Source organism: Crotalus tigris, unplaced genomic scaffold (genome assembly GCF_016545835.1).
Source record: "Crotalus tigris isolate CLP2741 ecotype Arizona unplaced genomic scaffold, ASM1654583v1 scf7180000018202.2534663867:1097284, whole genome shotgun sequence".
In the NCBI taxonomy this organism is placed as follows: domain Eukaryota; kingdom Metazoa; phylum Chordata; class Lepidosauria; order Squamata; family Viperidae; genus Crotalus; species Crotalus tigris.
This window is the reverse complement of record NW_024096880.1, coordinates 80,224-102,018: the sequence shown is the minus strand read 5'-3', so window position 1 is coordinate 102,018 and position 21,795 is coordinate 80,224. Positions and strand designations below refer to the sequence as shown.

General features: G+C 40.8%; 1 protein-coding gene across 1 annotated transcript in view; it reads right to left on the bottom strand.

The window, feature by feature from the left end:
• The window catches only part of OXTR (oxytocin receptor), a 45,897-nt gene extending 24,557 nt beyond the window's left edge, over nt 1-21,340 (bottom strand). The window contains exons 1-2 of the mRNA XM_039348907.1: nt 20,552-21,340; nt 17,850-17,985 (exon numbers count right to left, since the gene is read on the bottom strand). The gene's annotated coding sequence lies outside the window, so the exon portion shown is untranslated. The remainder of the gene's footprint in view (nt 1-17,849; nt 17,986-20,551) is intronic.
• Nucleotides 21,341-21,795: the final 455 nt, after the last annotated feature.

The window sequence follows — 21,795 nt, the reverse complement described above, 5'->3', positions numbered from 1 at the left end:
CTTGTGCAGTGGCACCAGCATCAGGGGGAGGCAGAGTCATAGGAAGGAGGCAGGCAATCCCAGCACGGCTGTGGGCAAACCGAGAGATGGTGGGACAAAGTGGGCGGCATGTCAGGATCACCTGCCCCCCCTCCCCCCATGCCTCTGCCTCCACCTGCTGCCAGTGCTGTCACACCAGCCTCCTGCGAGTCAGGTGGCTGCATTTTGCATGTCAGGATCACCTGCCTCCTCTCCCCCCCCCATGCCTCTGCCTCCGCCTGGCTCCAACACACACTTTTTGCCCAGAGGGAGACTGGGAGCTTTGTCTGCTTGCAAATGGGGTGCTTTGAAACAGAGTGATTAGCCCCATTTCAAAGCACCCCATTTGCAAGTAAATGAAGCTTCCAGTCTCCCTTTGGGTGAAAAGTGTTTGGGCACCTATGGGGCACTTGGGAACAGAGCAAATCACTCCATTTCCAAGTGCCTCATAGGCTCCCAAACACTTTTTACCCAGACGGAGAAATGACGGAGACTGGAAACTTCATCTGCTTGCAAATGGGGCACTTTGAAACAGAGTGATTAATTTTGTTTCAAAGCGCCCCATTTGCAAGTAGATGAAGCTTCCAGTCTCCATCATTTCTCCATCTGGGTGAAAAGTGTGACTGCCCGGGGAAGCCCTGTAAGCTGTTGCAACTGCAGGCAAGCAGATGGTGAGAGGGAGCATGTGGCCACAAAATAAGACATCCTCTGAAAATAAGACCTAATGGTCCCAAAACAAATATAAGTCTTATTTTTTGAGGAAACACGGTAGCTAATGTCTATGGAGATTCTCATAGACATTCCTGTGAGTACACAGAAAACCTCCAGTGGCCCCAAAGACTCTCTAAAAGAATGCAAAGTATTCTTAAAAAGAAATTAAAAAACATAATACAAGAAATTAATTTTAAAAATCCAGAAAATGCTCTGGAGAATAATTCAGTTTCTAGCCACTTTTTAAAAGATAGAAGGAGTTAAATCTGCTCTCCGGTGGGAGGCCATTCGAAAGTAACGGCAGCAATGTTGCAGAGAAAGAATACCCTCTTGTCTTGATTCCCTTCCTCTCCAGAAAATGTAAAACCATTAATAGCTTTTTCTCAATAAATTCTAAAAGGTCTGCCCAATGTTGTTAGAAGGCAGATCTATACATATCCAGTGCCAAGCCTGAAGGGCATTATAAGTAAAACTCCAGCACTTTAAAATACACTTCAGATTGGTTTTTGCTAACCGATAGGAAGTTTATGGTGCCTCCTTTTCAAAACATGGAAAAATAAAAACTGCAAGCCCTAATTTTTTATATTTAAATAAATTAAGCATCCATAATTGAATTTTAAACTTCTTTCCCATCTTGCCTTTATTTTCTTCCCCTTTTAATATTTATTTCTTTATGCAGGTGTCAATGGCTCCTGCCTTCTGGAATATTCTTCCTTCAGATGTCAGGATGATGCTGTCACTATTGGCCTTTCCCAAGGCCTTTAAGACTTGGTGGCTGCCTTAACATCCATAGTAACCCTTTTACTTGGTGCCATATTTATTTATTTTGTACTGTTTTAATTGTTTAAAAATATCTTTTTTAATATACACCACCTGGTGTGACTTGTAGAGGTGGGCAGCTACTGAACTCAAATAAATAAATAAATGCATAAAATGGGTATTAAGAAGAGCTGCTGAAATACATAGAAAAATATAGATTTGAAGAGGAAAGATGAAGAGAAAAATTTGGGGCAGAAATTTAAAAAAATCTTCCATACACCATTACAATTTCACTTAACTTCTCTCTCATTTGGGTTTGCCGGTCTATCTATCTTTAATGATAAATAATAAATCTTCCCTTGATTTCAAAACTTGCAAGCTTGGTATCCTGTGAGAACTTCAGATTCATATAGCATTACCTTGTCGAAAAGTTTGATTATTACTTCATCTATTCAGCATCTCCTACTTTACTGAGCACAAGGGGCAGTGAATTGAAAACTCCATTAGTGAGACCTTAGTGCAAAAGGTGAACTGGATTCATATAAGTTGTCTGGATAGGGTGGAAGTGTTAAAGATGCATTGTGTGTCTCCTTTTTATCTTTCTGCTGGCTCTTTCTCATGACATTGCTAATCTGGGGGTCATTTCCTTCTGTCTCTTTTCCCGGGGACCATCAATGCCAACTGGAAGGCCAAGGTCATTCAGAATGAAAAAGCTACCATTGGGGCATTATGATATCACTAAGCAAGCTGCATCCCTTTTATGTCTTGCAGATGCCACATACATGCACATAGACACGCAAAAACAATCACTTGCTATTTGCCACTTCTGGTAGGATATAGCTAGGTGCTAGGCTATTTCTATCCCTATCTTGTTTTCCCTTAAATGGATCTTCGTTCTGTTATAGCTATAAATCTTGCTTCAGTAATCATTGGTTAGGTGAGGCTAGATTCCTGGTCTCAGTAAGTGTAATAACATTCAGAAACACGTTCTTCCAACAGCCCTTTGGGGTCACAAATGGCTTATTTAAAGCCAGATAAATGATGTGCTTTTGATCTTGCTCCTATCCCATTTAATCAACAGCAAAGCATGATTTTTTTTTCTGTGAGCAAAGATAATTTCTTCCCCAGCAAGGTACTATTCTGAATCATTATAACTGACAAAAACCAAGGTAGCACTCATTTTTCTGGACTTAAATAATATATAAGAACTTGGCCTTTGCATCCATCCTATTGTCCTGTCTATTCCTATTTAAACATGATCTTCTTTAGAAACTATCTGAAATTTTAGAGAAATGAGCAAATCTCATATCCAATGCAAAATCATATCTGTGCAGGGTACTTACTAGGTGATAAGGGGAAAATGGTTAAAGCATTTGCCTTTTTAATTGCTATACTTTGTCCACCTTAAAACACCTTCACTCATACAGACAATTTATATGAATCCAATCCACTCTACCACCATTTTGCCATAGTGCCTAAGCTCTCAGCAATGTCATTCTGATTTAACATCAGATTTAACAAACATGAGATCTTTTGTTATTAAAAAAAAACACAAACCAAAATCTGGATATATGGATGAACAGCAATCTTAGAATCCAAGAAACTCTGAACTTTCCACAAAAAGCTTGATCCATTCAGTAATCACACCTTCCTAGTGATAAAAAGATTCAAAGAGTGCAGCTAACTCTTAGAGAAACCACCTCCTAAAGTCTTGGTTATCACCTGCCATGTTGTTATTGATATTAAAAGAATATTCAAAAAGAAATGCATTCAATTTAAGGTTTTGCTGTACTTAATCTTCTAAAATATTTTGCATCTTAACATAAAGCTGAATGATAAAACAGCACGGTTAGTTTAGTCCCCTAGCACACAGAAAGTTAGCATGTTGGGAAAAGGAATAAAGTTTTTTTCCAATTAAAAAAGGGGCAGGAGGTTAAATGCTTAAGGGCTTATTTGAAGGGTGAACCACTCCAATTTCAGTTCAGATAAGTGGGCATAGCAATAATGGAGCTGCCACGTGTTTACTCTGAGCACAATGTGTGCAGATTGGACTACTGAAGTGAAATTCCCTGGAGCCTTCCTTACCTAAAAAAAAAATAAAATCCATAAGTATTTTGCAACTTTTTGCTGATTCAGGACAAATGTGTTGAGCAGCCTTTACCCATTGTTGGGCTGAACTGCTCTGTACCGATGCTTAAATCGATGGAAAAGTATACCAGCATGACATTATTCCTCCCATTGCCAATCTCTTTCCCGTTTCTAACAGCTGTTGTGTATCTTGAGGCTTTGGATGAATAGGGTAACAATAAAGATGGGAGGGGGGAGAACTCTACCCCAGTAAAATGAAATAGAGTTTAAGCTCGCTTATGCAAGGGCTGAGACCAGCAGAATGCAACTCCATGGGGACATAATAATAATAAGAAAGAAAAAATGGTGCGGTGGCTCAGCAGCTAACTAGGTCAAACTTGGTTAATGCCCAAGTTCAAGACCCGAGGGCCACGGTTCGAAAGCATGCAAGTGTGAGTAGATAAATAGGTACCACTTCAGTGGGAAGGTAACAGCACTCTGTGATGTCATGCTGGTTACATGACTATGGAAATGTCTTTGGACAGAATTGGCTCAATGGCCATGAAACAGAGATGAGCAGCAATCCCTAAAGTTGGCTGCAGCTAGCAGAGTAAAAGTCTGCAGGGACTCCTTTACCTTACTTACCTTTACCATTTTGTGTGTGGGGGGGGAACCCATTCTGGTGATTCCATGACACCATCATCATCATTCTATCGTTTTTCCCACAGGTGCAAGGTTCGCTTTTCGGGTCAAAAGGCACCATCACACCACATAAACAAAAATGTAGTGGAACTTTTCCAGGCATCCAGAATTTGGGGCACAGGGTACCCTGTCCTTTCCAGTATAAACATCCCTGAGTGCTTATTAAGAGGTGAGTTCTTACATACAGTGCGCACTGCAAATCATGTGTCCTATTGGATTCTAGTATTGCAATACAGTCCTAGTTAACACCGAGGAGATTGCTCATGACCTTGGCTGATTAGCTGCTGCTAGGGACTCTCTTCCTTCCTCTGCTGCATTCTCCTGCAGCACATATTCCAAGCAGGAGGCCAGCTGCAGCAGCTCCAGAAGCTGCTTCCAGCTCTGTGACTCCAGGATTAGCAACACACTATTTTACTGCAGCAACTTTTTTGTGATATGAGTGACCTGCTTCTCATTAAGATGTCATTCGTGGAAGAAGAATGTTCAGCATGAAGACAAAAGGCTGCCTTTTCTCCCCCTCTCTCTGAGATGACTTAGTTTGAGAAACCTGGAGTCATCACCCTGCCAGTTTTAAATCATGCCCCTTCACCCCCACAAGATGAAACCTAGGAGTCCAGGCTCAGTTATACATGCAGGTCACAGCTTGGCTGTTGGCAGGAAATCTGCAGCAAATGTGTGCTCTGCCTTCCAAATAGAAAACGTCTACCTTTTGCATCTCCATGTGATCGTGTAGCATGCCTGAGCATTTCAGTCTTCCAATGAAGCCTGTATATCTGAGCATAAATGTATGCATGCATGCACATACACACACATATTGCTTTCATTGAATACCTACAATAATAAAAAGCTAATCTGATGTAGTGGTTAAGAGGCTAGAAACTGGGAGACCATGAGTTCTAGTCCTGAAGACCTATATTTATCTATTTATCTACAGTCTCTGTCTCTGTCTCTCTCTCTCTCTGTCTCTTTGTGTGTGTGTGTGCGTGCGTGTGTGTGTGTAGATTATAGATGTAGATATATAGATATATAGATACAAACATATATGGATGAAGGTTCATTCTCTGAACTTGTGGGTTGGTTTCCAAATGTTTCCTTATCAGGTTGCGTAACATCTTCAGCAGAATTTAGGGAATGTCAGTTTCAGTGTTTACAAGGGCTTCAGGTGTGGGTGTGTCAAGTGAGGGTCTTGTGATGGGTCTTCTGATGGATCAGGTGTGAGTCATCAGTGAGAGGCTTGTGATGGGTCTTGTGATGGGGGAAGTTATATCAGGTCAGAATCATTGGGAGGTGAACTGCTGGTGGGGGGAGGGGGCTTGTGTGGGTTGGTTGAGGGTTGGCACTGTCTCTGGTTGGTTGTGTGGTTGATTTGGATTCTGGGGGGTTCATAGGCAGGTGTAACCTCCCCATCACAAGACCCATCACAAGCCTCTCACTGATCACTCATACCTGATACATCACAAGACCCATTACAGGACTCTCATTACATCACAAGACCCACACCTGAAGTCCTTTAGAAACATTTGGAAACGAACCCACAAGCTCAGAGAACAAACCTTCACCCTCATACTACACCTGAGCTACAGATATTCACCACTATTGCAAATATGTGCGTGCATCTCTACCTCTATCATCTAATATCTATCTATCTATCTATCTATCTATCTATCTATCTATCTATCTATCTTTTATAAATTATTCAAAGGTATATATACCAATATTCTAGAATTTTTTATTGGTCAAGTGTGATTGGATAGACAAGGAATTTGTCTCCGGCACATAAGCTCTCGGTGTACATACAAGCAACAAGTAATAAATTATGATTATAATCATAAAATACAGTCATCATAAATCATAACATACAACAGTCAATGATAGTCATGGGATACTAATTAAAAGCAATCAACATAAGTCATAACATAAATGGGTTCTAACTATAGAAAGGAAAGGAGGAATCTCCCATTTTTATCTGTAATACTGGATCCTGCCAGCTGGAATAATTGGACTAACAAGGGTAGCACCGTGTAGAGTGCAGAAAGGAGCATCAAAGCAACTGGCAACAGCGAGCAGACCCTGGCTGATTTGAGGAGGGTCAGATTTGATTATACACAGTGCTTTTTTTGTTAAAAAGAAAAAAAGATGCCAGAACTCACGCACAGCTCCAGCTCCAATTGAAAGCTCTTTACGAAGCCGGGGGGGGGGGGGAGAAGAAACTGCTTTAGAGAGCTTCTGAGGCGCAGATCAATCACCTGGAAAAGGTCTGTCTCCTCTCTGCTGTGGTTCCTGCTGCTGCTCTGATCTGAGGCCAGGGGACACATCCACACATACACCGCAGCCCAATCTGGGCTCCAGAGGCCTGAAAAAGACCTCTGCCACCCAGATCTATGGCCATGGAGCAATTTTGCGAGCCCCCAGTGGCCCAATCTGGGCTCCAGAGGTGTTTTCCAGGCCTCCGGAGCCCAGATCGGGCTGCTGGAGGGCCACAAAAGTGCTCTGCAGCCATCCCTGTACTCGCGCTGGCAGCTTAGAAGGAACTGGTTCTTCCATTCAAAAAAAGATGCCGGAATGCCATTCCGTGCATTCTATGACAAAAAAAGCCATGATTATAAGTACATTAGGGAGACACCAACAGAAATTCCCAGGTCTGTAATCTAAATTGAGAAATTGAAAAGAGGAAGATCAGAACAATCACCTTGTCCACAAAAACATGATGACCAAGTGTCAAGCTTGATTCAAAGGACACTTGACTTTCCCATATCCTTGTTTTCTCCTCACTGAATCAACCAGTGACTTTCCATCCATATCCAGTCTTACTTTGATTCAGACCAGTTGTTTCGTTGCCTGGATTCAGACTGTGCCCAGATACTTACTGCACAGATATCAAGCAACTAAGCAACTGCCAGTTGAGGAAAATAAGCAAAAGGGAATCTGAGCAAATCTGAGCAACTGCTTCAGTTTGATTGCAATCAAAAGTAAGAGAATAAGCCAAGAAATGCTAGGATCTGGAAATGGTTTCTATACTTATTTTTCATCACTTTATAGATCAAAGTACCTCTAGAAGCAGTGTTTATCCCTAATTGAAATTTGGGATTAATTATGGCAATAGAGTCTGCTATGACTTTGCAGCTATGCCATAACACATTGGGGTACACATACAAAGTGGCAGGGCTTAACTTATACTGCTGCAACTACTAATTTGCTTGTTCTTTTCTCTCACTCACACACACAGTCTCACTCATAAAGTCTCTCTCTCTCTCTCTCTCTCTCTCTCTCTCTCTCTCTCTCCCTCCCTCCCTCCCTCCCTCCCTCTCTCTCTCTCTCTCTCTCTCTCTCTCTCACACACACACACACACACACACACACAAACACAAACACACACACACACACACACACACACTACTGCTGGTGATAATATGTCATACTACCAAAATGGTCTATTGGATTTTCATCCTTTTCTTCTTTCAACTATATGATAATGAATACAGGAAGAAAATAAAAATACTAGGATTGGAATATCACATCTCTATTAATGTGATTTAGATATATTTCATACAGAATATCTCATTCTGTTATATCTCGCTCCTACATATGTGCCTCTTGTGACAATCAGTTGAAACTAATCCCTTTTAATTTCTTTAGTTTGATTATCATGTTTGGTAGCCCTGAGGTAAGAGCCAATAAATTTAGTAAAACAACTTTTTTTATCTATGGAGAATTTAGTCTTGTGTTAATCATAATTCCCCTCTACATTCTTGTTGCAAAGTGAACCAAATATTACCATGGTTTGAAACAAAAGCAATTTAAAGAATTTTGCCATTAAAATATTCTACCAGAGCCTCAACAGTCTTCCTAATGCAGCAGTTTTAAGTCCAAAGTCACACTGCCAGTATACTGAGGAAAACATATTTGATTACTCAAATGTTACTGTTACCTTTTCTTGTAGACCTATTTAACTTTCCTGCAAAGGCAGTAAAGATTGGCTTGAATTAATTAATGAAATTTAATTAAACAGATTAATATTTAAATGCTATTTGCTAGACCAAAATTTGATGTTACGTACTTACAAATTAAATTTATAATGCCGATTGCCAAAAGTAGTGGGCCAAATTATAAAGTAAATGCAAATACAATTATGAAAATACATTATATAAAATCAGACTAAGTTGATAGGTGGGTGCCAAAACAAGACAAGATTGTGGCATACACTTAAAAGGAGACCAGGAAGTTTGTAATTGGGGAGTTGGTCTGGCAAGGACAAAGAATGCTTATTCACAGGGAATATGCACGTGTAACACTTGTAACAATTCTGGGTGGTTAAAAAGCTGCTAAAAGTAATGAAGAGTTAGACATTTTGCAGATTCAGCTAAAAGTTAGGAATAGATATGACCTGGAGCAAATAGATTGTGTATTAGGTAACTCCTGAAGCATTCAATAGCCAAGGCTTAGGAAGGGGGATGGCTAGAGACCAATAGAATAATTGTTAGATTATTATTGAAAAGTTTTTTAGATGATATTTCTTATATATCTGGCCTTATCCCACCTTCTGCTTTAGTGAAAATATATAAAGCTTTATTAATTTGGTAGTTCAAGGTTCCTAGGCATTTTGGCCAAGATCCCTTTTCTTGGAGCGCTTCAATAAAAGAAAACAAAATTGCATCTCATGTCTGGTGTTCTTCATTGGCCTCAGCACCAGGCTCAGACTCAATCTGGGGGCAACAAAATCACAGCTGACTAACTAGACTTTGATTAAACTAATATAAATATACAAACAAGAAAGCAAAACCAGGGAAATATAATAAAGAAATATAAAAAAACAGGTGGTGATTATCTTCATCAAAACTATTATAGAAGATTAATCAAAAGAGAAGAGGGGGAGGAGAGGAGAAAAAGTTAATACAAAAAGAAAAAGATGGGAAATTGACCAGTTTTTGCTGCAATCCATTAGTTTTTTCATCCCACACAGGTCTCAGATTAATTTAAAAACATAAATTTCTTAATCAGCCAAAAACCCATCTAAATGAATATTCAGTTTCAAATCCTAGCCATGCAGAAAAGTAACAATAAGAACATAAAGACAACATTGGATATTTAAATTTATATGTCACCTTGACCATAAAGATACAGAGGTGTCATGGCTAATACCAAGAGATAGAAGCAAACACATTGTTGTGTTGTATAAATCAGGAAGATCTCAAAACTAAAAAGATCTTTTTGATATGAGCCACCTAGAGTTTGTTTGAAGAGGGGCATTTATATAAATGTTTAAAATAATAAAATAAAGTAAAATAAAATAAAATAATAAAATAAAATAAAATAATAAGGGTATATCTTAGTTCTGAGGTAGATGGAAAATTGCCATTAAGAGAAATGATAAAGTACTTTTGAATTATATTTTAATTAACAGAGGTGATGTTCTGAAAGCATTAACTAATACTATAAACTGGCTGAGTGTGATGACCTGTGTACAATTCTATGAAGAAACATTTTTACAAGAAGTGCCAACCGAAAGTCACAAATGGTGTAAGATATTACACATGTGGGGGAGTGTGGTTTTCTGCACATTGGATAAACTTCCCTTTTTCCTATATGTGTTGTCTTAAGATATGAACTTCTCTCTTTTAGTGTGTTAAAGGTAGATAAGAAGTCATCTATTAGGTTAAGCGTGGGCGGCAAGCTGTATAAAAATGACACCCTGGGAGTAACTCAGGGTTCAGAATCTGTCATGTGAATGCTCTGAACCATTGTGCACAAATAAAGCCTGTTTTCTCCAACCCTTCGTGGTCTTGTCTTCTGATGCAAGTATTGTGGTTTTTCCACAACAGTTCAAAATAATTCCTATTAAAATCAAGGAAATTTTTCATGCTGATTTAAATGAGATCAAATTCTGACCAGCTTAATCTGGATCTAACTAGATTAAAATGTAAGGCAATTTTAGTCCTCCATTAGTAGGATAAAATTGAAATTATCTATCTCCTTATTTAGGAGTGAATTGCACTGTATGCCTTTTCCTCTTACACAATTTCTACAGGATTCTGCTGCCCAAGCTCTTATCTCTGTTTCTCCTGAGATAAGATTTGCTGATGCAGATAACCTCCAGTGTGGAGTTTGCTTCTTACAGAGAGGTCTCTTCTTTCTGATAAATATTGTTTCAAAGAGATCTCCCTCAGAATTATTGTTTGGATAGGATTTGATTTATTCAGGAAAAGAATCACAATGAAGTTCAGGCAGACATAAGAAATTATGAAACAAAATTAAGCTTGTTTGTTTGTATTGGGGAAGCCTTGCTTTTATTCAACCTCAAATTTAACTTTGGGGCTAGATATGATTTGACAGCATAATCTCTTCTAGTTTCTGTATAATTTATTCTCATCAAGCCTGCTTCTTACCAGGGGGACTTCTGAAGTGTGACCTCCTTTCTCCTGGGTGATCCAGTAAGAAAGAAATATTTTTAATTTATTAAAATAATTGCTTATGAGCTTTTATTGTTTTTACTTCCAATTACAAACTTCTTAGAGCTTTTATTATATTACGAGGAAACAATAAAGAGCATATCAACAGGATCAGTGCTAGTAGGAGTTTTACACCAAACTATTGAATTACCAATCCAGTAATCAAAGCACTTTCCTTTCCTTCCCATCTGCTGTTTGTCTCTGCCAAAGTTTTCTGTGGTGGATGTTTTGTTGGATCTTAAATCTGCTTTTCTTGACCCAGTATCTTTCTTTTCTTGGTAGACCTCCAAAACCACTTCTCAGCTTCTCTTCACAGGTGAAACTTTCAGCTTTTCATATATTGCCTGGACTGCCAATCACGGTTTTGGTATTTCTTGTATCAAAGGGCCTTCTCTTCTTCACCTTTTCCTCATGAATAAGCCACACAGTTAGCAGGGCTCCCTGCTTTGTTAAGTTCAAATGCTCTTGCTCTCTTTTTTCTGTTCGCTTTTGCTGCACTTACAGTGAGGGTGTTGTTGAGTCCTCGGCTAATGGCAATGACGACGCGAGACATTCTTGATGTTCAGTAACCTTCTTTATTTCTCTTCAGCAGCCCCGTTACAACTCAAGGCAGCACGGACTTCTCAGCCTCTCTTAGGGACCTTTTTCCCCGGGCCAAAAGGCAACATTTAGGCACGCGAAGAGCCTCGCGCATGCGCGCAAGCGCTGGCGTCAACCAGTCTGGTCCCGGGCAACTTGCAGCTGCCCGGGACCGTTGCAATGTCCCAAGCCTGCCCTTTTGCAGGCTCAGGACATAACACCCCTTCCCCCCCCAGCTAAGACTACATGACAATTTTAACGCGACCTCAACACGAGCATGGTGTACACTCTTGTTAAATGGTACCACGCTATAGTGCTGGTGATTAACTCCAGTGTTCCCATTTCCGGTTTCCACAGAATACACTTAAGTCTTCTGCCTGGCCGGTAAGGTTATAAAATCTTCAAGATATTTGGGAGACCTCTTATCTCTCTGTGACCTACGTAGGTCTGGATTATTTACAAGTACACCTTGTCCTGTGGAGGTTATAGGTTCACCCCCCTTCTCATACCCTGGTGGCCCCCGTGGACTGTGCCCTGATGCCTGGCCTGCTTGCTTGCCCACCGGGCTCATCAGGCCAGGACCTTGCTCTCTCTCTAACCTGGTTGACCTCCCTAGTTGCAGGCGATCTGACCCTTCTGTTAAGCTGCCATTGTTGGGTAGTTCTGAATGGCCTCTCAAGCCCACACTGGACCTAACGGGAGGCTGGCTTCCTCCACTCCCCAGTTCCATAGCAGGATTGTCTGTTATTTCAGTATAGTCCCAAAACTCAGTTCCCCCCTCCGTTGAACCAGAGGGTCCACTGTCTAAAATTGGCTCTTCTCCCACTTCCCTGTGGCAGTGTCCTTCTTTGGGGACTGTGGCTGTGTTGGGCCAATTGTATTGATTGTGTGCCAGCTCTCTTGCAATGTTTGAGTTGTTAGGATGCTCCCGGTTATTCTCCCTGACTGGAGTGCTGAAAGGTGTACATGTGTAATGATTATGCCCCCGGCTGGAGTCTGCGCTGTAGCTTGTGCGCTAACTGGTTCCCTTGAATTCCTGTTTGGAACACTCACGGAATCATGCGACAGGCCGTCTGTGGCCTCACTGTGAGAGTCTGAATGCTGCCAACACCCTTCCCTTTGCCCGTAAGGGTCCCCCTCCCCCCTGGAAAAGAACCAGGAGTCTCTGCAGGTGAGTCTAGCCTTGTACTCAGCTAGTCAATATGCCTTTGCAGGATGCGGCCGTCTTCCAAGGAGACCTCATAAGACAAAGGGCCTGTAACCTTGCAAACAGCGGCAGGAACCCATAAATGGCCTGGCTGTAGTTACGGGTCAATACAGGGGCACCCACTTGCAATTGCTGCGGTGCCCTGGGCTGTGTACCCCTAGGCGGCAGTTTGTCCGGATGCAACTGGTCAAGTTTAGTAAACAGTTTGCGCCCCAAACAAAGTTCAGCTGGGCTCCTCCCGGTAGAAGTGGAAGGTGTAGTGCAGTAGGAAAGGAGGAAGTCAGCCAACCTGTGATGCCAGTCCCCATAGGTCAGTCTCTTTAAAGCATCCTTGGTGATGCGGACCATCCGTTCAGCCATCCCGTTGGTGGAAGGGTGGAAGGGAGCAGAAGTGGCATGGCGAATCATGTTGGCCTGTAAGAAAGCTTGGAATTCGGAAGAAGTGAATTGCAGGCCATTGTCAGACACCAAAACATCCGGAAGCCCATGTGCAGCAAAAATTCCCCGCAGTACTTGGATAGTCTTTGCAGTGGTAGTGGACGAGACAGGTACAATCTCAAGCCATTTTGAATAGCTATCAACCAGGACCAAGAATAATTGACCCTGAAAGGGCCCAGCGTAGTCAATGTGCACCCTAGACCATGGGGACTGTGTTTCCTCCCACCTATGTATGGGAGCCTGAGGCATTTCTGGGCGTGAGCGTTGACAAAAGTGACAAGCATGCACCTTAGCCTTAATTTCCTTGTCTAACCCAGGCCACCACAAGTGGCTGCACGCAAGCGCCTTCATTCGAACAATGCCAGGATGACCCTCGTGAAGGGACCCTAAGACTCTAGATCTCATTGAGGTAGGAATGACAACTCTGCTACCCCACAGCAGACAGCCCTGGAAGGTGGACAACTCGTTCCTTTTTAACCAGAAACTCTGAAACTCAATACCTGGACAACTCTCTGGCCATCCAGACAAAACCCAGGATAAGACTTGAGAGAGTGTAAGATCCGTTGCTGATTCAGCAGCCACATCCCTGGCGTTAAGGGGTGACTCAGGCAGTGCTTGAATTGAAAGAATATTGATTGCCGGGGCAGGGTCAGCCTCAACTACCTGTAAGGGTAATCTACTGAGGCCATCAGCATGGCCCATTTCTTTGCCCGGTTTGTGAATTAAAGAAAAATCATAAGCTGACAGGAAGATTGACCATCTGAGCATCCTGGGAGAGATAATGTGAGGGGTCTGTTTGTTAGTTGTAAACAATCCCAACATAGGCTTATGGTCAGTGTAGACCGTGAAATGTCTGCCATATAAAAAAATCATGGAATTTTTTGATTCCAGAAACAACAGCTAAGGCCTCCCTGTCTATCTGGGCATAATTCCTCTCAGCAGAGGATAAAGTTCTCGAGTAATATGCAACAGGAACCTGAGTTCCATCAGGTGTGAGATGGCTGAGTACAGCTCCTACGCCATAAGGGGAAGCATCACAAGCAATGCACACAGGGAGTGTTTCATTAAAATGTGCAAGCACATTGTTAGATGTTAGCAAGGCCTTAACCTTATTGAAGCTTGCTTCGTGTGCTTGTGACCATTCCCACACAGCTTGTTTGTCAAGAAGCCTATGAAGTGGTTCAGCTACATCAGCCTTGTTAGGAATAAATGAATTGTAGAAATTCAAAAGTCCCAGAAAAGCTTGCAGTTCAGCTTTGGACTTAGGTCTGGGAGCTTGTGTGATAGCTTTTAATTTGGACTCAGCAGGATGAATCCCATTGGCATCAATTCTGAACCCCAGAAAATCTGTAGAAGACACCCCAATTTTACATTTGTCTTTTTTGAGTTTGAGTCCTGTTTTCCGAAACCTCAGCAGGACAGCCCTCAATCTTTCAGCCAGATTTTGGATAGACTCTCCAGCAATTAAGACATCATCAAAATAGGGGCAAATCCCTGGAATACCCCTCAAGGTATTTTCCATTACTCTTTGGAAAATTCCAGGAGCTACATTTATTCCAAATTGCAGTCTCTTGACCTTGAATGCCCCCCTATGAGTTACAATGGTTTGTGCCACAGCAGCAGCTTCGTCCAGAGGCAACTGCTGGTAAGCCTGAGCTAAATCAAGCTTTGCAAAAATACGCCCCCCTTTGAGGGAAGCCAGAATGTGGCTGACAATAGGCACAGGATAGGCATGTTGTTGTAATGCCTTATTGAGCGTGCATTTGTAATCTGCACAAATGCGAATATCCCCATTAGCCTTAAGAGGCGTTACTATGGGAGTTTCCCATGGACTGGAGTCAACAGGTTCTAAGACTCCTTGCTGAATCAATTTGTCCAATTCAGCATCAATTTTCCCTTTTAAGGCAAATGGTACCCTTCTTGCCTTTACTCTGATAGAAGTGACAGTGGGGTCTAATTTCAAAGACACTGGGGGACCCTTGTATGTGCCCAACTGAGGGCTGAATACATCTGCAAATTCCTTGCAGACTTCCTGTAAGTCTAACATTTGCAAGCTGTTGAGCCCTGTAACTTGTATTCCCAGGGCCTCAAACTAATCGAGTCCTATGAGACTCGTACGATCACCCCCCACTACCAATACATCTAATGGACCTTCAAAATCCTTATACTGCACGTTAAGGGTGGCCTCCCCCTTAACACACACTTTGGAGTTTTGAAAGTCTGTTAGTACTATGTTAGAAGGCCTAAGTTTGGCCTGGAAACCACTGCCAGAACAAATCTTTCTGAATGTGTGAATGGAGATGATTGAAAGTACAGACCCAGTGTCTAGTTCCATGACCAATGGAACTCCTTGCAATTTCACCCTAAGTGACAGCTTCTTTTTAAGTGGTCTGTGTGTGCCTGTCTTAAAAATGCTTCTTCATGAAGCACAGAAACCCACCCTGTTTTGGCTGGGGACCCTGGTACCTTTCAGGCGCAATTCTTCTCGGGGTTGTACCTTCTGTTGGCCCAGACACACAGCTGCTATGTGGCCTTGCTTCCCACATGCTCTACAGATTGCAGAACGGAACTTGCAGTCGGTCCTCTTGTGGCGACCTCCACACCCGAAGCACTTGGGTACAGGTGAAGACTTTTCTTTGCCTTCCCTCTGCTTTCCTTCTTTGGTTGGGTAGAGATGATCTATTTCTTCATCAGGCTCCTCTTCTGAGCTTCCTTGAACTCCCTCGTGATGCACGGAAACAGCTTCTGAAAAGCTTTTGATGGGCCTCATATTCTTGATTGCCCCACTTGCTGCCTCTTCTGCAGTAACCTCTCTCAAGGCATCTTGGAATGATATGTCCTCTTTGGCAAAAAGCCTTTGTTGTACATCTCTGTTTCTCAGTCCACATACAAATCTGTCTCTCAGTCTTTCCTCTAAGTCTTTAAATTCGCAATGCTTAGCTGCCCTTCTTATTGCAGCAATGTACTCTTTAGCTGATTCACCAGCCCGTTGATCCCGCTGTTCAAAATTATGTCTCCAAGCAATAACAGACAACTTGGGTTGAAAATGCTCTTTCAGTAATTTCTTAAGATCTGTATAGGTAACAGATTCAAGAGGTGCAGGGGCTACTAAGTTTTCAGCAATTTCAAATGCATCTTGACCATAAACACAGAATAGGGTGGCGGCCTTTAAGCCCTCTTCTCTTACTTGATTAACTCTGAAATAATTTTCTGCTTGGGCCACGTAAGATTCCCATCTTTCAGGATGTGTAATATCAAACTCTGAAAGTTTTCCAATCTTTGCCATTTTACTAAAGCAGGAAGTGTCTATCAGCCAGCTTACCTCCAACGAAGCTGTATTGGCAGGCAGTTGCTGAATTTAACGCCGTTTCCTCGCTGTGCTGGACTCCAGGGTAAGCTTACAATTGTTTGTGTAATTGCAAGGCCATCCCACCTTCGTCGCCAGTGTTGAGTCCTCGGCTAATGGCAATGATGACGCAAGACATTCTTGATGTTCAGTAACCTTCTTTATTTCTCTTCAGCAGCCCCGTTACAACTCAAGGCAGCACGGACTTCTCAGCCTCTCTTAAGGACCTTTTTCCCCGGGCCAAAAGGCAACATTTAGGCGCGCGAAGCGCCTCGCGCATGCGCGTGAGCGCTGGCGCCAACCAGTCTGGTCCCGGGCAACTTGCAGCTGCCCGGGAACGTTGCAACGTCCGAGCCTGCCCTTTTGCAGGCTCAGGACATAACAGGTGTTAAATATGATTTTGAGCTAGTTCTCTCTCTTCCTCCACATCAACTAGCTTCCTTTCCTTCATTATGTCCTGACCTTTAGCATTTAACTAGAACCCAGTGACAATAGTTTTACTGAAAAATCTTTCCACCTCTTCCCAACATCTTTTTTTTATTATTATTATAATTTTTTACAATTTTACAATAAAAACCCCTTTCCCAATCCCTCCCAACCCTCCCCAAAACCCTCCCCCATTCTTCCCAGAGCTGAATACAGAGTTAACTAGAACTTAAAAGAGAAAACCTATAAACTCAAATAAACATCAAACAAATATAATTACATTCAAAAACCAAATTGTTAAATACATTAACTCCATTATATATAAAAAACAGAAAGAGAAAAAGAAGAAAAGAAAGAAAATAAGAAAAAGAAGAAAAAGAAGAAAAAAAGAAAAAAACTAAACTATTCTACACTTCTAAATAATATCTTAAACTTTAAATATAAATTATTCAAAAGCTAAATAATAGTTTCTAATATCATACCTATATTGTATAAAATTTATCCATCTTTTCCACACCAAGAGATACTTCTCTTGCGATTGATCTTTCAAAAAAGCCGAAATTTTTGCCATTTCAGATAAGTAAGAAATTTTAAGAAACCATTCCTGCAAAGTAGGCAAAAATTCCTTCTTCCAATATTGTCCTATTAACAACCTTGCCGCTGTAATTAAGTTTAACATTAAGATAATTTCTTTGTCATCACAATCAGAAACAATACCCAACAAAAACAATTGTGGAGTAAATTTTATCCTTCTTTTGAAAATTCTTTGAATATTCCACCAAAAAGCTTTTATACTTTTACATGACCACCAGATATGATAATACGTTGTATCCAAGCAACCACACCTCCAACATTTAGGCTGCAAATTTGGATACATACGAGACATTTTTTGTGGATCAAGGTGCCATATCTCTTCCCAACATCTGTACTTATAGTTATCTACTACCCATTTTAGAAGATCCTGTTTCCTGTGTTCTGAAATCAGTCTTTCAACCAAGTTTAGTTTCTCTTAAGTATTATGCCCTCCTTCCTCTCACTTGGGCCTATTTAAGTCCTGCATGCACCTTTCCATGCTGCCATTCCATCAAGACAGGAAAGTAAAACAGACTTTCCATGCATACTGAGGAGGAATAGTGCGACAAGCTTGTACCTTTTCGAAGATCTTTGTTTTTCCATCACACAGTTGGAACAAGAATTCTACTTTGGCCTCTTGCTACTTTATGCCTTCCATACCGTGACAGCATCTGGTGCTTCACTGTGGTAGTCACAGTCTGTTTGCAGCCCTACTAGGAAATGAAAGAAAATGGGGAAGAGGGAGGAGAGAGGAGGGGAGGGGAGGAACACCACTTCTAAATGTGCCCTTCAACTCATGGCAATTCTCCAAGACATCTATCACCACCCAATTGCTTGAGGGCCTTTAAACAGAGTTGATTTCAGGCTGAGACCTTATTTATATAATTCCGGAGCTCTGGAAAGACTCAATACTCCCAAGGCCTTAGGAGTGGAAAATCTACTTCTGATGTTTCTTCTCATTTCTTTCTTTTTTCACCCCATGGCTTTCTTTTATTCTCTTCTTTGTTTGAAGGAGTTGCAGGCTGCCCATTACTTAATAAAAAATAAAAGCCTTTTGTATTGTCACTACCTTAATTAAGCACATCAGGACTGTAGCTACAAGCCTACTACAGTATTTTATGAAGATTGTTAGCATCTCATTTCACCTTTAGTTAAACATTTTTAATTGAGAGTTTCAAAGCCAAGTTCTTACAAATCCTTCAAAGAATATTGGTACTTGCCATCGATTGTGCATCAGCACAATTGATCCATCTGTTTATTAATAGTGGGCAGTGACTATTGGAAAGTTGCCATATTATGTTTCTCTGTTTATCAAAGAATCTTACTGTTTAAATGCCATTTAAGGGTTGGATGCACTTGGTACTTTTAAGAGGCAACCTGTAGCTTCCAACACTTCTGAAAATGCTACCAGGGAAGGTTACCCTCAGTATATCTTCTCTGAATTTAACAGAGGGGTGAGAATATAGAAAATAGAATCATAGGAATGGAAGGGACTTTGGAGCTCTTCTAATCTAATTTGGCGCAATAAAGAATAGAACAGAACAGAACAGAACAGAACAGAACAGAACAGAACAGAACAGAACAGAACAGAACAGAATAGAATAGAATAGAATAGAATAGAATAGACCTTGGAGGTCTTCTAGTCCAACCTTCTGCTTAGGCAGGAAACCCTGACCTATACCATTTCAGACAAATAGTTGTCCAATGTTTTCTCCCTGCTCAAGGCAGGATATCTTATAGCATCCTGATCAGATGGTTATGTATTCTTTAAAAACTCCAGCAATAGAACACCTGCCAAAAAATTCTCCTTATTCTAAGTTGGATCTCGCTTTTACAATCTTCCACCCATGACTTCTTGTCCTGTCCTCCAGTGCTTTGAAGAATAAGTCAATCCTCTCTTCCCTGTGACTGCAGATAGCAGTTAAATATGTGGGAACTACTTGAAGCAGCTAAATAGTCGTTCTTCAACTTCTTTGCAGTGGTGGCATTTGCTATCTGTTGTTTTTTTTTTCAATTCTGGCTTTATATACATTTGTTCTTATGGTCTTTATGCAGCCAGAGTTGTCTCGAACTGCCAAATGAGTGGCATATACATTTAATAAAATAAACAAACAAAAAAACAGAAAAAAATGTATATTATCTCCTTTGCCTCTTCTTCAACATTCCTGTTCTTAGGCATTGCCAGTTCTTGTTGTTATCTGCTTTGCCTTTTTTTTTAATGTACTTGCCATATAATACTTTGCCTTGCCATGATTCTTTTCTATAGTTCATTTGGTTTTTCTTGCAGGCCAATTTAGTCTCATGGAATACTACAGTAGCTTCTGTGTCTCTGCTTCACTGTCTTTCAGATATTCTTTCAGTGTTCTTTTTATTTCTTCAGTTGTCTGATGCAACATTGCAACACTGCAACATTTCACGTCCATCTACTTTCCTTGGTAAACAGAGTCTATCAACATCACTGCATGGATAAAAGACATGATTCATTGCCATTACTTTTCTGATCTTTCTGTCTAGGATTTCTACTTGGGCTTCAGTTTAGTCCACTATTCCATCTGCATATCTAATGACAGGAATTGCCCAGGTGTTGATCACATTGATGGTATTACTTTAACATCTTCTTCACTCTTCTGATGTGTTCATCACAAACCTTCTTCTTGGCTTCAATATGCATGAGGTTGTCAGCACATTGCAGTACTCCAGTTGTGAAGTGATCAAGGCATAAATAACAGTCTGAATGGCCTCCTGGCTTCCTGAGGCATAAAGGCCCTCCTTCCTACAGCTGACTCCTGCCCTTCCATCAATAAATAATTTTTAAAAAACCCACCCAAAGTTAAAGAATGGGGCAAATAACTCTAAACACAGCGCTCCTTATTACATAATTTTTAACCAGCTTCTGGACAAACAAGAACCAGTTCCAGATAAGCAGGAACAATGACGAAAGATTGAAATGAACTGAAGAGTGGACTGAAACAATTCTCCATTCAAAGAGCAATCAAGGAAGTAACAGTGCCCTCTTCAAGACTAGTAGCACAAACTGCCACATATAAGCAGCCAGCAATCTCCATGTCCTGATGACACACTGATCTTGGCAAGAAGAAAAGCAAGCTGTCAGAACATCAAAGACCCCACTCCCCCCAAAAAATCAGAATAGACCAACAGGGAAACCAATAGATAGAACAAGAGACCGATTGTGTGTCCAATCCAGTCTCCCAAATACTAGATGGGGCAGCAACATTTGTATTTCTCATGCTAGCATTATTATTACATTATTACGATCACCTCATCGCCATCCTTGAGGCTTGGAGGACTCAACACCACAATGTTCACCTCCTTTGTCCTTCTCAATGTGTGCAGTTCTATCTTAAAATAAAAATAAAATTAAAAAGTTAATGGAGAAGGCAAACAACAACATAAGAAAAATGAGGAGGATAAAAAGCTTGTATAATTGTGGTCTCTTAAAGATTACTTAAAACATTCACCCTGTTCTGTTGATAACTCCTCATCTTGGCCCCTTTCCATCTCTCCAAAAAAGATTAAAGCATATCATTTCTCTCAACACATGAAAGTCATGCTAGATATAGTGCTGAGATAAATGGTGACAAAGCACAGGAGAAGCCCTTATTGGAAGGTCAGGGTGGAAGAAAGAGGATAAGGATAAGGTTTTTCAAGGAACACAGCAGGTATGAGAATGATATAACATCACTGGAGAGCAAAGGACTGGCATCTTCTGCATTTTGATTTTGAGGGAAGAATGTTTTTATTTTATTTTATTTTTATTTATTATTTATTTATTTTGAAAAAGTTAAGCAAATCACTATGTGGGAACTGATTTTCAAAATATCAATTGATGAATACACTCATGATACCTGGGAAGTGGAGATGGCTGTGTTAGATTGTGGTTTGTGGCTTATAGATCACAGATTGGCCACCTCTGTCATAATCTAGCACAGACGTATTGCATTCAACGTCTGCATGTATTACTTTTCAAAAACATCAGCATGATTAGACAAGTCAGTTAATGGAAAAACTGCATTAATTACAAGGTTTCTGAAAGGTTTTCAGGCAATTAGTTAATATGGGAGTAAAGCAAAAAAGTGGATAATATTGACAGAATGTTCTGCATTTCAGATCCCCCGCCCCAGGCTGGAAATATTGTATGTGTTTTCAGAAATATCAAGACAAAAGGATGTTTCTTATTTCAAATATCTCCTCAGGTAATTATAGACATACAGAGAATACAGACTGCATAACAAACTGAATAAACAGAAGCTATCAGAGTTCTCCATCAGCTTCTCTACTTGTTCAAATCAGATCTAAGATAGAATAAAAATTATTCTTCGGTTACAAAGACATTAATAATACTGTTCAGGTCTTTATAAGTTACCTGGAAGATAGAGAGAAGGGAGATCTGTATCAGATTTGCAAATGATAGTAAACTAGGACGATTGGACAAAATTATCAATCAAAATGACCTTGACAGGCTGAAACATTGGATCAAATATAACAGGATAATATTCAACAGT